We start from the raw sequence: 16181 nt of genomic DNA, 5'->3' as shown, positions 1-16181 counted from the left end.
AACCTGGAGAGGCACCGCGGAGAAGTGGATGAGAGAGGTGTGTGTGTGGGGGGGGTACTTAGTGGGAGGCCCCCTTTGAACTAGATGTCAGAGGAGGGAAAGAGGGAGCAGCGGGGAGGCAGATCTCAGAACAGATCAGTATGTAACAGAGCTGATTAAAGATCGCAGCAGAGTTACAATGACAAAAGAAAGTATGACACAGCCTCTCCTGTGGGGGGAGTGAGGAGGATGAGGAACGCGGAACCTCCTCCAGGTCTTAGGAGATCCACCCAGGCTTTGATTGATTTGATAAACTAACATTATTCTATGAAAATCGTTCCCACATCTTTCCAGCAGCAGTGAGGAGATGTTCCGGGGACTCTCGCGCCCTGCCTCACCGTCCCAGCTGTGTCCACTTCATCTGCACATCCTCTGTTTTCCTTGGTTTCTCTCAGTCGCAGCGCTCAGGTGCTCCGCCGCCATTTACTTTGCTCAGGTGGATCAAATAGAATCCCCATGTATTTGCTGCTACTGGGTCAATATTTACTGTCATTTTCTTTAGTTTGGAGAGGATTTCTCTGGGCAGGACTGCTGTCTGATGTCATTCCTGCAGCTTTGGTGTGTGTGTGTGGGCACAGCTTCAGGGGGACAGGTGTTTATCATGTCTGATTACTTGATTGTGAATTTGAATTATTCAAAACCAAGTTCTCCTCAGGGTGCATTGTTAGCTGGTTAGAGGACCCCCTCTGGTCGTTACTAGATCTTTTCTTTTGAAGGTTTAAAAATCTCTTCCTGCCTCCAGCTCGTTCTCATCCCAGAGTAAATGATGTTGGAGCTTAATATCTAACACTGTTGGTGTCTTGAACTGTTGTGGAAGGATCAACAATATAACAAGTGACAAGTGATCTGGAGGTGATCCGGATCAAACTCCAGATCTTGTTGGCCAGATTTATTAATGGTATTTGTCTGGATATTTCAGAGACAGGTTTCAATCAGATTCCTTGAGTCAGTTGGTTGAAAGAAAAATGTTCCGAGTTCTGGAAATAATCTTGTTTTGTTTTTTTTCTTCTGAATTTACGATAATAGGACACATTTTTCAAAAGGACATTCTTGATATAATGGTGTGTATCTATGCTGGTGATGGGGAGGAACAGCTATGAGCAGATTTTGACGCTATGCTACGTGATTTTCTACCCATGTAGCCTCCTTGCTTGATGGTGATGGCCGCATTCAGTGCTCAGGCTGACTGGAAGAATGAATGGAATGGAGCCTGTACTGATGTCTCTGACGTCTCCAACTGTCTCTGTTAAAGAGTCCAGCATCAGGACAAGGACAACACATAGTTTAACAACACGTCATCCTTCTTTGCTCAGGACTGCACCATTTACTTAAAACAGGAATGGGGAAATGTTTACAACGTGGTTTTTGTGTGGATTCGTGTCACACAAAAATGTGTTGTCAAGTCTGTCCAATATAACGTGTAGGCAGGACAATATTTAAAGGTGCCATAGAGAGGTTGAACGGGGTATTAATTCTTGTTCTGTGGAGTGATATGTAACCCCACAAAAAATGGTTGGGCCTGTCATGGCTCAGAACCTTCCTAAAGGCTCTCTGAAACCGCTATGTGTCCCGATTGGGGTCGTTTCTGACCTTATCTGGCAACCTCATTATTTATGCAAGTGCATGAGTTGACGGCGATCGGTTGCCGTTGTTTATCTGGCAACCTCATTTAACTACTACTCGGTGATTGGCTGCCCTCACTGTCACTGAAAAGAAAGTACTCCCACTCTCTCGGCTAACTGTCGCCAGTGCTAAGTGTGACTGCTACTGTCAATTGACAACATTCCATATCATACAACAACATTCGTAAGATAAGATACCAAGTAGCCACGGCCCATTCGCGGATCCAGCCGTATATGCAGTGGCGGGGTGGCCGTCGGGACACCAGGAGTTTTCCCGGTGTCCTGGCCCCTTGGTAGCCTGCCTGGCTGGCGTGATTCCTTCCCCGTCAAGCCAGGCCAGGCCAGCTAGCGACAGACAGCCCAGATAAAGCAAAGGTCTCAATTCTATCGAGGCCATTCATCAATCAGTCTGCTCAGTCAGTGCTGCTGCTGCAGTCTGCAGTTTGTGTCGCACGAGGCGAGCGAGCGACACGAGAGAGCTGCACTCACTCGGCTCGCACACATAATCGCCCCCTCCCGACATATGTCGAAGGGGCGTGTGTGTGAAAGGGGTGGGTTCAGTGTGTGTGAGTGGGGGGGGGGGGGCACGGACTGAACTGTGACGTAACACTTCAGCCAAAAACACATTGGTCCATTTTCCCACAGCGATTCAAAAAAGGGGAGATACTTCAAACAGAGGTCATGACACTGTCTCACACTTCGTGTGTATTCCCCACAACTGGGGGACGTTGAATAAACACCAAAAACACGAAAACGATGATTTTCATTCTAGGTGACCTTTAACATTTTGACACACAATCAGCCTTTAACACGTTGCTCCTTCCTGCAATTTGAAAACGGCAGTGGTCCATATTGCCTGTATGATTACAATGCAATTATATGTAAACACTAAATGTTCGTGGAAAAATCACATTTACTTTTAGCACAAGAATGTTTTCTGATACTAAGATGTTGGCGCAGAGACACTGATAAACAAGCTGAGACGGACACATCAACCGTTATCTGGCGTCAGTCCTTCTGTGAGGGACTGTTATGAAATCGGAGCCAGCTGGCGGATCTGTAGCTTTTGCGGAACGTCACGGCAACAACATCAACTGTGTTGTCATTCAGGGTTAACGCAGCGTACAACCCCCCCCCCCCCCAAAAAAAAACAGCTCAACTTCTTGACAGTGTCCCCACTCAAGATTCACCTTGAGAAACATGAGAGATCCAACACTTTTCTCTCCGGCATCAAGCTGCTCAAAGCATTTTGAGAAGATGTTCCTGTGAGGTGAGCAAATTGCATCTTGAGCACAAGTACAAATGCATCAACAACGTCGAAACATACCGAATTCTACCTTCCTTTTCTGGCATTCAGGAGTTTTGCTGAACTCATTTGCAGTAGTTTTCACCATATTCAAGCATTTTAATCGGCGACCTACATGATCCAAGACAGAAATGTGATGAATCCAGAGGATTATAACACAGAGATAATATGAAGTAATAAGAGAGCTTGCTACGTTTGGTGTTCACTCGCAGGAAGGTGAGAGGTCAGAGTTCTTTTTTGTGAGACTTCCCACCTGAGAGAACAGGCTTCCAATCAAAGGTTTCCTTCTTCATGCTCTTTAAAAGTTCCCCTTGTGATCATAATTCAGCAAAGACGTGCACTAACCAGCCTCTCTTTCTCCCTCCCTCCCTCTCAATCCTTCCTTTAACAATACCTTTGTTATAATACATCACAGGTAAGAGCGCTTCACCCACTTCCTCTAATTGCGGAGGTTTTCTCACTGTAAAACAAAATTTAAAGGTCCACCAAGTACTTTACTGACTTACTTCAGGTTTTAGAGTCAAAAGTTCAGTGCTTTGTACAAAATCTTAAAGAGATGCTGGAGAAGATGTTAGTCTTAGAAATCCATCCATCCATCCATGTCTTCTGCTTATTCCTATTAAGGGTCACGGGGGGGCTGGAGCCTATCCCAGCGGCTATGGGCAAGAGGTGGGGTTCACCCTGGACAGGTCGCTGGTGTCTTAGAACCCCCCCCCCCCCCTCCAAAATACCTCTATTTTCTAACAATATTCCTTCAAACACACACACACACACACACACACACACACACACACACACACACACACACACAGAAATTATTGCAACCTTGGCCTGGACAGCTGAGATGTACATAGTGACTGTTTTGACGACAATTGTGTATGGGGGTGTATCTACTGTAACTTGACCTGACACACACAAACTCCCCATCCCCACCATCAAGTACTTGAAAGGAGGGGATAATAAGACCGTGATGTTTCTGTGTATGTCTGTGGGTTTCAGTGTGAGTCTGCTTCCTGTTGCATGTTTTTGTGTGTGCTAGTCAATCAGCTAGCAGTAAGCATGCGACGACTGCAGGTCCAGATTGCTGTAGTGATTAATGATGCTGTGCATATGGATCAAGGAGCTGCCAGCACAGACTTTCTACTAATTCTGTTCTCTCTTTCTTTATCGCCTCCTTGTTTCTCCTAAACAACTTTCTCTCCTCCTCCTTGTGTTTTTTCAGTCTTTTGTACACTGAACGTGAAGCTTTTTAAAAAATTTGGGACAGACTTGGGACACACTTGCTAAAGATAAACATATAAAACACATGCAGTTGGAAAGCACTGTAACAAGTTTTCACTTGTTTGAAAAAATAAAGCACGTGGTTGGGGAAAGAAATACATACATATACATACATACATACATATTTTTGTATGTATATGTATATATATACATACAATATATATACATATATACGTATATATACATATATACACATATATACATATATGTGTATATATATGTATATGTGTATATATATATGTATATATATGTGTATATATGTATATATATGTGTGTATATATGTATGTATATGTGTATATATGTATGTATATGTGTATATATGTATATATATGTGTATATATGTATATATATGTGTATATATGTATATATATATATATATATCTCATCTTATTTAAGTGACTTGATTGTAAAAATGTGGCTTGTGACTGAAGTCTTGGCTTTTGTTTGTTCAAGAAACTCTTAAGTGTGTCTTCTGGTTTTTTTTTTTTTGGTCTTCCAGCCCACCTCATGGTTGTGAGTGTGTGATTTTCCTCAGGAAAGAAAAAAAGGTCCCTGCCTTTGACAGATGTGTAGTCAGAAGCCTTGCTTGAGTTAACTTACCTCACACACCAGGTGACAGGAAGAGAACTGCTCCGGAGGTGCGAGTACCAAGTGTGAGTCTCCTGAAGTCGTTGCATGGCATCTTGGAAAGTGTCAGTCACCTCAATTCAACCGTGTTTTCTGTTCAAACCACAAACAGAAAGCATCTGCATCACTTTTTACTTTTCATTTTATCTGAATAAATGGCCAAATGAAGGTTTTATCTTCATTTTTCTTTCCCAAACAGAAAAGTTTTCATGAATCAAATTAAGGAAATGTGAGGCGAGGGTTGTTTGTCACCCTCTTATTTCCCTGTTTCTCTCTTCTTTTGCCCTCCTGTGTCCCTCTCCTCCCTCACACCCTTGTCCAACAAACTCTGAGCTGTTTTATTCACTTGATTGATGCTCATAAATTCAATTACCCTCAGTGCTACTGTCAAGAATACAACAGAAGAAGAATTTGGAGCACCTGATTTGTCAGCAGACCAGAAGCTGTCATTGCTGACATCATTTAGCGGGAATAATGAATGTTTCACTGAAACTGTTGAAACACTGCCAGCAATGACACTTGTGGTTACAGTGATAAGAATAAATCCCAGTCACATACAGATTTACCAGCTGTTTTACCTTTTTATAATGTGAATTGGAACACGGCTTGGTCTCTGAAGGCCCCGTGATGAAGCTCCGTGCCTGCTGTGCTAGAAGTCGAGTAAGATCAGTAATCCACCACCACTTATTCTGAGTGATAAAGAAAGGATTCTACCTCAGTGCTACGGTGACAAAGCGTGACCAGCTGGCACACACAGCTGAGGCAGCTCACCCGTTCACCCATGCTGGCGCCGGACCCCAAACAGATGATAGCTGTTAAACAACGCTCCAAAATCCAGAGAAAAATCTCTGAGCAGGCAAACAAACCTTTGAGGTATTCATGGATTCTTTGTGATTTAACAATGCAGCAAGAGCCAGCGACGTGTATTTAGCTTGAAGCTAACAGAGACTGATGGCTAACAACACCAAAAATATGTTTAAAAATTCACTGAACATTCATAAATAAGTGTTGCGCGTGCACACACACACACACACACACACACATATATATACATACACATATATACATATATAAACATGCGTATATACACATAAACATATACATATGTATATATACATATGTACATATAGACATATATGTATACATACATATATACACATTTACATACATATATACACATATATACGTATATAAACACACACATATATACATGCATATATACACATATATACGTATATAAACACACACATATATACATGCATATATACACATATAAACATATATACATTTACAGTATATACACATATACATATACAGATATACATATGTACATATATATATACACATATAAACATATGTATATATACACATATAAACATATGTATATATACACATATAAACATATGTATATATACACATATAAACATATGTATATATACACATATAAACATATGTATATATACACATATAGGTATATATACATATATATACACATACATACATATCCAAATATATACATATATATGTACATATAAACATCTTTACACACATTTCTAATCTCTCACAACACATCAACCAACTCACATGAGCCACACATGTTCATCATACTGGAGGTGGAGAGACCAAAGTGCCTCACACAGATATCACAGGATGATATGTGTGTCTGACTTTCAAATAAAGTGCCGAACAATGCATCACTAATTGATAATGTGCCTCATTCTACAATTTTTTTCAGTGTGTGTGTGTGTGTGTGTGTCTGTAAATGACTAGGATGCTGACACCGATAACAAACCAACTGAAGGCATTACCGTGGGTTCTGGAAAATCATTCAATATACCAAACGGTTGATGCTTAATTAAAAAAAAAAAAAATCACAGATAGATTGATAAACTTAAATTACTGTCCTGTTTGTTCTGGATATGATGGGAAATTATGTCTGCTTCCAAAAAATGTCAAACATATGTACTCACAATCCAAAACCCAATAACGTAACGGTCACATGACCTGACCTAAACTTCTGACCCAAAGAACAAGCTACTAAAAAAACAAACATGAGAAACAAATGTCAAGTCCAACCACACAGACTCCAGTAAACCAGAGTCCACTTGCATGGATGTCACAAATTGGCATGAAACTTGGAGACATGTAGTCACCATTACTCAACCTGCTAAACACATCGTCATGAAGAGTTTAATGGCATGCGAATCTAGTGGGAGAACTCCATGTCTAACTACCAGACTAAATCCCGAGAACCATGAGAAAAAGTCATAAGACAAACATACAAGATTCTGTCTGTTTCTTAATGACATAAGAACCTGTGATACAAAATTGTACTTCAACACTTAACTGGGTGAGTGTGTTGAAGGCCTGTAGTTCTTCCAAAGTTAGCGAGTGAATCCTGTGCCCCTCTTCTTTTAATGAGCTCATGTTTCAGCTCCACTGTTTGGTCTGTGTTTCTGTGAGACCTTGGACAGGCAAGTGGAGGTGACGGATCACCTTGTCCTGCTCTGTTTAATCGGACGGAGACTGTACTGCCTGTGGCCAGGACACACACACTCTCCTGGCCCACCGCTGACCCGTGGATTGCACGCAGCCATTTGGAGCTATTTCAATGCAACAGTCATTTTCTGTCAGGGGGATTAAGGCTGTTGATCTGGCCGGGGGCACACACTGAGGCCAGATCAACAGCCATACATACTGTAATCTGAGGCCTCTCATGCTCTACTCTGGATTGAAAGACTTTGTGATCCAAAATTTTTTTCAATCTCGCATCTTGCTCTCTTCTGCTCTTTCCGTATCCCTCTTTAGCCGCCCCTCTGCCTGACTTCTGTCTTATATTTTGGTGAAAAAGGTGAAGCTCACAAATACAGTGACATAAAGTGCCGACATCAAGAAAAACATCATCACTGAACGCATCTTAAACATCTGACACCCTGCACAGGTTTCCTCTTCAGCTTTGACCTCAGTAAAACTACAACTTGACATTAAACTCCTTCTGGAAGGTCAGGCTCAGCTCCTGTCTGGCAGTAGTAGAATCTAACTTTGATCCCTGCGTTGACAAACGTCAGTCCACATGAACGATGAAGATACTTTGATGAAAAATATGACAGGAACAAGAGAAAGTCAAGGAGGCTCGAACCAAACGACGACTGACAGGGGTGGCGAGATAAAAGTTCCTGAAAACAGACAGTAGAGCATCGTAGAGGAACAACGTCACTCCTTATCAATTAGAATTCCATTTAACTGTCAAGCAAATTTTCAGCAAACTGCTGGGAAAAGAATAGGCTAGTGAATGCTGCCAGAGCAACGGAGAGAAGCCTTGAGGAATTTGTAACTGTTCTTAAGTACCAGCTAATGTTGGACGTGTTGCGTGCTGTCCAGAGAAGAAGGCAAAGTTTGAGAATATCTCTGAAGACGACAGCAGTGGAAACAGCGGGTCTGTCACTGAGATAAATGTTCACTATGTCAGAGCAACACCAGATTCTGAGATTCTGGAAAGAAATCCAATTTTTCTTCACAAAAAAACCTTTCAAAAGGAGGGCAAAAGGTTTTTCTGTGTGGCCAATTTGTGGAATTTTGCCATTTCCATCAAAATTGCTGGGTGGAATACTTCTAAATGTGAATCAAAATACAGTGACGGAAACAAACTTTACTCACAAATAGTCTTGTTCTCATTGGAAGGGCAATGATTGTCCCATAATGGTAAAATAAACTGATGAGAAATTGCTTAATATCTGATCAAACTCCCACAGCATTTGCATTGTGTTGTCAGTGTTCCATCATCGCTGTAGTCAGTGTAGTAGACGGAGCAGGCCTCCCACAGGATTTTGGGTAATTCAGCAGGTAATGAGCAGCCCAACTCTGTTACCTCATATATTTGGCAGAAACAAACATGTACGTGAACACCCATTAGCATAATTCAAGTCTCTATAAACCCACCAGCACATGTCTGCTGCATCTTACACCTGCTGCAGTTGTTTCACGCCTCAGCAAGCAGACACACATCCACATACCAGACTCCCACCGGATGACGACAGAGTTCAACTTTAAGTCTGACTGAGTGACTTTGCATTTTAATTAGCCAACTGGTTCATCCAGACAAGTATGTTTGCATATATTAGAATATTAATGAAACATTTTGCAGTACATGAAATTCAACAGACCAAAACAGGTCACAGCATCAGTTGGGAAAAATGACAAAGGTCATGAACCCGGAATCTGGGGGACTTTCACTTTCAACACCACAGACCCTCTGTAGACTCAAGCATCTCTGAAGACTTCGCTGGGTGATACTGGGAGAGAAAAGTACCACTACCACTCTTCTGCCAGCAACAAAGATGTTGGAAGATTTTATATATACAGTATATATATATATATATATATATATATATATATATATATACACAATATATATATACAGTATATATATACAGTATATATATACAGTATATATATATACAGTATATATATGTATATATATATACAGTATATATACAGTATATATATATATACAGTATATATACAGTATATATATATATATACAGTATATATACAGTATATATATACAGTATATATATATATATACAGTATACATATATATACAGTATATATATACAGTATATATATACAGTATATATATACAGTATATATATATTTATATATATTTATAAACATATATTTATATATATATATATATTATATAATATATATTATATTATATATACTATATTATATATATTATATATATAATATATTATATATAATATATATTATATATATTTAATTTTTATATATATATTATATATATGTATATATTATATACATATATTATATATATATGTATATATTATATACATATATTATATATATGTATATTATATATGTATATTATATATACGTATATATGACCTTCAGACAGTCTGATTGAATGTATGAAATGAAAAATACTATTTTCTTTTTCAGACATATATTTTTTCATGGTTTTCCTGATATCACAATGGGAAACCCCCAAATTTCTATCATCAAAAAAAGGACAGAAAAATCTCAACAGTAAACAGTGTTTTGGGTTAAAACAATAGATTTTACTGGGCTGCAGGGATGTGTGTTCCGGTGCTCAGATGTGTGAAGTCCTGAACTGAAAGGTCTTTTTTTTTTATCTGATATATTGAAAGACAGAAATGTCTTGTGGCGCCAAAGAAATCACAAGTTAAAACAAGCTGGGCAAAGACCACAACTAATGTGCACTTTTTTTCTGTCTTATGTGACATTTCCAAGCAATCAATAAAATGTGTGTGTGTGTGTGTGTGTGTGTGTGTGTGTGTGTGTGTGTGTGTGTGTGTGTGTGTGTGTGCGTGACATTTGCAAGAAGTTCATAATTTGGTATGGCTGCCAATTTAATGGTTTCAACGATTTGAGTGTTCCAGAGAAGGTTGAACCAGTGATCCAGACGGTTGAAATCTCTAGATTACACATGCTGATTATACACCATATAGAGATACGTTGCTGCTCCTTTCCAAGAAATCTTCATAGCCTTGTAAGATTGAGTTATGAAGCAAATACCTGGGTGCTCATGGGGCTGTGGAAAAAAGAAATTAATCCACGACCTTGAGTTGCAAAGGTTGAGGCACTGCCGGGCTTCAGCTGTACTGCAGAAACTTGACAGTCTTGTTATAAATGAATCCCACAGTTATTTACCGGTATACAAGATCTGATAGCTCTCTTCATTGGGAACGGCCTTTATTAGAAACCTGGGTTGGATGTTGGAGGGAAATGGAGGTGAGAGTGCATGTGATAGCTTATCGTCTCATCCACAACACCGTGCTTCTAGAACAGCTCACCTTTCTTGCACGCAACAGCGTTTTTTTTTTTTTTAATGAAATGATTCAGTAAACTCGTTTGAGTGCCCTGCACACAGTTAAGGTGAATCATCCGCTCTGTTTAAATGCAAAAATGCATTTTCATATTGGTTGAATCTAATAATGTATTAGCAACACAACTGCATCAAGCAGTTTAATTTGTGAACACAATGCATTTCTATTTACAATTACACATTGCCTGAGTCCTCAGGACTCCTGACCATTTATTTTCTGGTTCGTGATTCCTTCATCTTCTCCTGATTGCTGCCTTTACCGCCATCTTCTGATATAAATCTGCATTGCACAGCCTCGGTTGCTCACTACAAAGCAGTTACAGCAAATGCTGCTTCGATTTGCATTTCTGTGTTTTGTGACATATCGAGTGTGTGCTGAGAATTTGCTTGAAATCAAATGAAAACATGACCACCATGCCAAGCATCACCCTCAGCCAAGAGCAAGCCAGGTCAGATTTAGTTTCAAGAGCTGATTAAAAGGATCAGTCGCGTATACGGAGGGCGGAACTTAACAAAGACCTCTCTATTGCTCAAAAACTTTCCTGATCTTATAAACCGAAGCTGTAACTGCTGTGTCAAATCCATCAAATAAACACACATGTGCAGCATCGCCACCATCCCAGTTCACCACCTCCCGCTAGGCCTACACGCCCTGTACCACCTGCGTCATTGAAATACGCCTGTCACCGCCGTAGTGGGGGGCCGGGCCCAGATCAAACAGCAGTCAGTGTGCCAGAGACAAAGGGAGGCCCTGCTGAACTAGAAAGACCTGGTTCACAGCAGGACTGTGAAAATTACTTTTTTGGCAACAGTTAGGGGAAAAAGTTTTTTTCTTTCTTTTTTCTTATTGCTGTTCAAGGAAGTTTTTGTGATACTCAAATGGAAAGTCAACCTCTATGATTTGGTAAAATGACTGAAAATACTTTCTTATGTTTGAAAATAAAACTATGGGCATGTTCTTATGCTACAATTTGAATTTACACACATTATGCTAGCATTTTACTCCCAATTAAATGTCACAGAAAGGATGCACATACCTCCTTGCTCCTGACATCTATTGTGTACTACTTGTAGTGTAAGTCTTTGCAAATCAGGTGACAGTTACAGGAAGTACACAGGGGCTCTGGTAACCTATGAACTGTTAAGATAACAATGGAAATCCTCTCTCCTAAAACATACTACTTGCTTTTACATTATTATAAAGCTTTTATAAAAACGTCAATCTGACACACCTCCCTTCAGTGATTGTCCACCCAGTACGACTCTGCTCATCGCCATCCTCAGCAGCATTAACTTAGTCTACTGTTCAGTCAAAAGGCATGTAACATGTTGTCCTCTGCTGGATAATAGATAGCCGACATCTCCAACAGGCTATGACAGCTCAAATGTGGTCTTTCACAGTGAAACTTCAAACAGAGAGACAGTCCGAGTGGCTGTGTCGATCATGAACAGAACGCTGAAGCCTGGACAGTAACAAGAGAGCCCCTTGTTTCTCCTCGTCACTTTGTTTTCAGCCCGGTGGTTGAGCACAGCTGTTAAACCAGCTAACTGCCGCTATCATGCCCAGGTGGGGAGGTGAGAGGGAGAGTCGGGATTGAGGAGAGACAAAGGTGATGGTAAAGAGACTGAGGATTCATTGAGACAGGAGATATAGAGTGAGAGAAGGAATGGAAGAGAAGACCAAAGCCATAAAGATGTACAGTACTAATGCAGGATAGGGGCAGACAGTAAAATGTCAAGCAGATTTGAAGTGAACTGGGTAAAAGACATTTGCATTTGGTGTATTTACATCCATTGATTTGGAGTGACTACTACAGGCTATGTAATGCTGCCAGAAGGTGGCGCTGTAAGCTATGATCTGCATGACTGAGAGAAGAAGACAGAGTAGAAGAAGAGCAGTCTAGTTTTAAGGAATCGTCTTTGGTTGGTCAAGTTCATACAGCAATACTTAATCCAAAAGTGTATTTGACTTCAGATACTCACAAACAGATGTCTTGAACTCACGAGGATGTCTTTATTTTCCCATTGCTGCATCACTTTTGTGTGACTCCAGAAAGCTGAAAGATCCCACCATACAGTTAGCTTGAAGCTAATGAAGCCCCATGGCTACCAACTATTGACTATTATAAAGTTAAAGATTTATTATTAATTTATTATGGGCTTCAATTTCACATTCTATGAGGGTTTTTTTACTACAAATTTTGCCATTTTCTATTAACCTAATCTCATGTAAATCAAAATACACTGATTGAACCCTAAATAGTGATGAATGTCATAGGAAAAGCAGCACTAAAAGTAATGATAATTGGTCAGAGAAGACAAAACTATTTTTATGTTAAATGAAAATAAATATTGCATCAAAAATAAATGACCTATTATTTTATCTAATTAAAAACAACTTGGTGTGATGACTCTCGCGATGTACAATTCACCACACTAACAGCAGCTGACCAATAGGAAGAGTGATTTCAAGTCCCCAAATGTGTGTAAAAAATTCACTTAAAGTAATGAAAACAAATAGTAAGTTACAGCTTTTGAGACACGGAGAGAGAAATGAAGTAAACACTGAGAATAGCATCTTCATTCTGCCATCCAACACCGTGTATGGATGCTTTGTAGAGGGTTCAACTCTTCTTCAGTTCATCATCATAAAAACAACAATACATTTCTCCACCTCCATCTATCTTTCACTGGCACATAAACTCACTCACCTCACCGAAACATGTACATTCCCTCTCACACGCTTAAAAAAAAAAAAAACTGTGTTATTCAGCGCTGACATTTTTCACCAGCAAGTGAACCCACCTGAGACCTCTGCTGTATTATCAGGCTCATATTTCATCTCAGCAGGGCTCAGATCATTGTTAGTGTGTGTGTGTGTGTGTGTGTGTGTGTGTGTGTGTGTGTGTGTGTGTGTGTGTGTGTGTGTGTGTGTGTGTGTGTGTGTGTGTGTGTGTTACGGAGAGGAGGAAGAGGATGAGATCAGATGTGGAGGTTAAGCTCATCAGCCACACATGGAGTACGAGGTTATAGAATGGCCTAATAAAAGACTGATTGGAACAAATGCTTTAAATAATCCAAATTCCATAATGAAACAAGTGGCTGGAATGTTGTGTGTCCATGTAAAAAGGGGAAATATATAATATGAGCAAAACAACAACTCCATGTGTCCGTACATCTAGCTAGTTTGTTGCTTCTGTCAATGCTAATTGAGTTATACTGGACATAACTTTTCATAACACATCAGGGATCGCAGGCTACCTGTGAAATAGATTGGAGTACTTGTAATTGTCTGAATGCATTCAGTATTTAGACTGAAATCACCTCTAACACATGACATTATCCATTTATCCTCTTCTGAGCTGCCTACCGTGGTCTGTGATGGAAATCTGAAAATAAAATGGGTCTCAGCACTGAGATTTGTGAGTTTTATTACAAACCTTTGCAAAGGGATCTGTCGGTGGTTCTGTTCGCCTTTTACTTAAACTGAGAGAACGCATCTTTCTATTTTTGATAAACACATACTGTATTTACTAAGTTAGAGGGTGATGAGGGTACTCAAGGTCATGAATGGAGTCATTTTACTTTACATCCTCCATGTTGTCCTGCCAGGTAAACACAGGCTCTTCCTACATTGGGGAGTTGCATCTTCCCTCACTTCTCCCTCAGAATAATGTTCCCTGGAACACCTCCAGGGGGAGGCAGCCAGGAGACATTTACCCAAGCCCAGCTGGCTCTATAGACTGAGATCGCTGAGCTCACTCACTGCAGCACAGACTCAGACGGGCCACCCTGTGGAGCACTATTATATTGTCTCACTGCCAATCACGTGTGACCATATGTGATGGGGTTCAACAATGATTGAGAAGTAAACTGCAGCCAGAGAACCCAATCAGCAGTCGGTCGGTGAAAGTCAACACTTCTCCATAAGGCACTGTATATTTGTTTTGACACACACCGGTGTAATTAGAAGCTTTAGTGTCTGGATATGAAGTTCCTGCTAGCTCTGGTAATGAAGGTACAAGCAAACACTGCAGCTGCTCTGTTTCCCTGCAAGAACAAACACAGACAACTTCTTCTCCCAGCATTTAGGGAGCCAGGACCTAGCGAACTAACTTTTATGAACCGGTTTGTGGAGGTGGGAAATAAAGATCTAAGAGTATTATGATATAAAAATAGTGCTATTTTGGCTGCAAGTCACTATACAGTCTTGAGATCTGCACAAACAAAATCTTGATCTTAAATTAAGTAGAACTTAATGCTGACCATTAAATACAAGCATTTCATTCACAAGTTCAACTAAAATATTCACAGGATTCATAAAACAAACCCAGAATTAACAAGGGGGAAAATATGATATGTTGCAGCCCTACTATTGGAAAACTTGAAGTAAAAAAAATAAATCACAGTAATACAGTCCATGAGCTGACTTCAAACTTAAATTTACTCTGTTTCCAATTGTTTTACTTTTTACTTTCAGGTTAACTTTCTCCTGTTGTTTCTCTGCTATTGGTTTTAGCCCTACAGAAGGAGCCTTTGAGGAAGAGCCAAGAGAAACTGGCTAAACATTACAAGCCTCCTTTTGTAGCCAGCTCGATAACAAGAGTAGAAGAATCCGTAGAATGGCACATATATGTGGCCTTTAACTAATGCAATAGGCGCTTTAATTGTAGCTCCCTGCCAATCCTGGCTATGGATTGAGAAAATGGGCTCAGTAGTTAAGACTGTTTTTCTCCATTAGCTGCGCATCAATAGCATGTCCAATGCACGCCAGAGCTAATCAGTGACCAGCTGGTGCTTAGGAACCAGGCGCCTGAGGCCTTGTCAGGAAGCCTGGAGTTAAAGTCTAGTCTCTGCCACAAAACAAATTTCTGGTGACAGCATGACAAACGCTTAAAACGGAGGACCATGACACACCACTGCTGTCCTCTCTATTAATTAGCAGAAGGTGTGGCAGAGCCAGAAGTGCGGACTATTCACCAAGAGTGCGAGCACCTGCACACTTTTTCACGGAAGTAAGGAGAAGTGTCAGATTGGGGTCAGCATCTTTCCTAATGTTGTCAGACTATATTGACTGCAGTTTTCTCTAAAGAGTCTGAGGCAGCACCTGAATTCTTTAATTGTTGAGGTGAATATACTCCGACTGGCCTCCTGCCTCCACATTGGAGCCAGCTGATATTGATATACAATAAACTGCTTAATGGACATTGATATACTCATTTCTTTCCTTCACCAAAGGGTTTATAAATATTGGTGGAGCTGCAGTTACTTCCTAATGAGCATGTGAGAAAACTTAGTATGTTTCTACTCTGACCATGCATTTGTAATAGCAATAGGGTTTATATAGAAATAAGCAATGTTTATGAAAAAAAAACTTCAAAATGAGCTTCTCAACAAGGACATTAATGGCTTTGTTTTTCACATGTGGGCAAATGT

At 40.1% G+C, this 16181-nt stretch overlaps 1 long non-coding RNA gene across 2 annotated transcripts in view; it reads right to left on the bottom strand.

The window, feature by feature from the left end:
• Positions 1-16181, bottom strand: part of LOC147248449 (uncharacterized) — a 50238-nt gene that overhangs the window by 3356 nt on the left and 30701 nt on the right. Inside the window, exons 3-4 of one of the 2 annotated variants that reach the window (XR_015109292.1) lie at positions 12729-12802; positions 4850-4969 (exon numbers count right to left, since the gene is read on the bottom strand). This is a non-coding gene — a long non-coding RNA (uncharacterized LOC147248449). The remainder of the gene's footprint in view (positions 1-4849; positions 4970-12728; positions 12803-16181) is intronic. The other variant, XR_015109293.1, reaches the window with a different exon arrangement.

Source organism: Aulostomus chinensis, chromosome 15 (assembly GCF_037954235.1).
Source record: "Aulostomus chinensis isolate RoL2024-O1b breed Wild chromosome 15, RoL_Achi_v1.0, whole genome shotgun sequence".
NCBI classification, from domain to species: domain Eukaryota; kingdom Metazoa; phylum Chordata; class Actinopteri; order Syngnathiformes; family Aulostomidae; genus Aulostomus; species Aulostomus chinensis.
The sequence above is the reverse complement of the archived record's forward strand: the minus strand, read 5'-3'. Positions and strand labels throughout refer to the sequence as shown.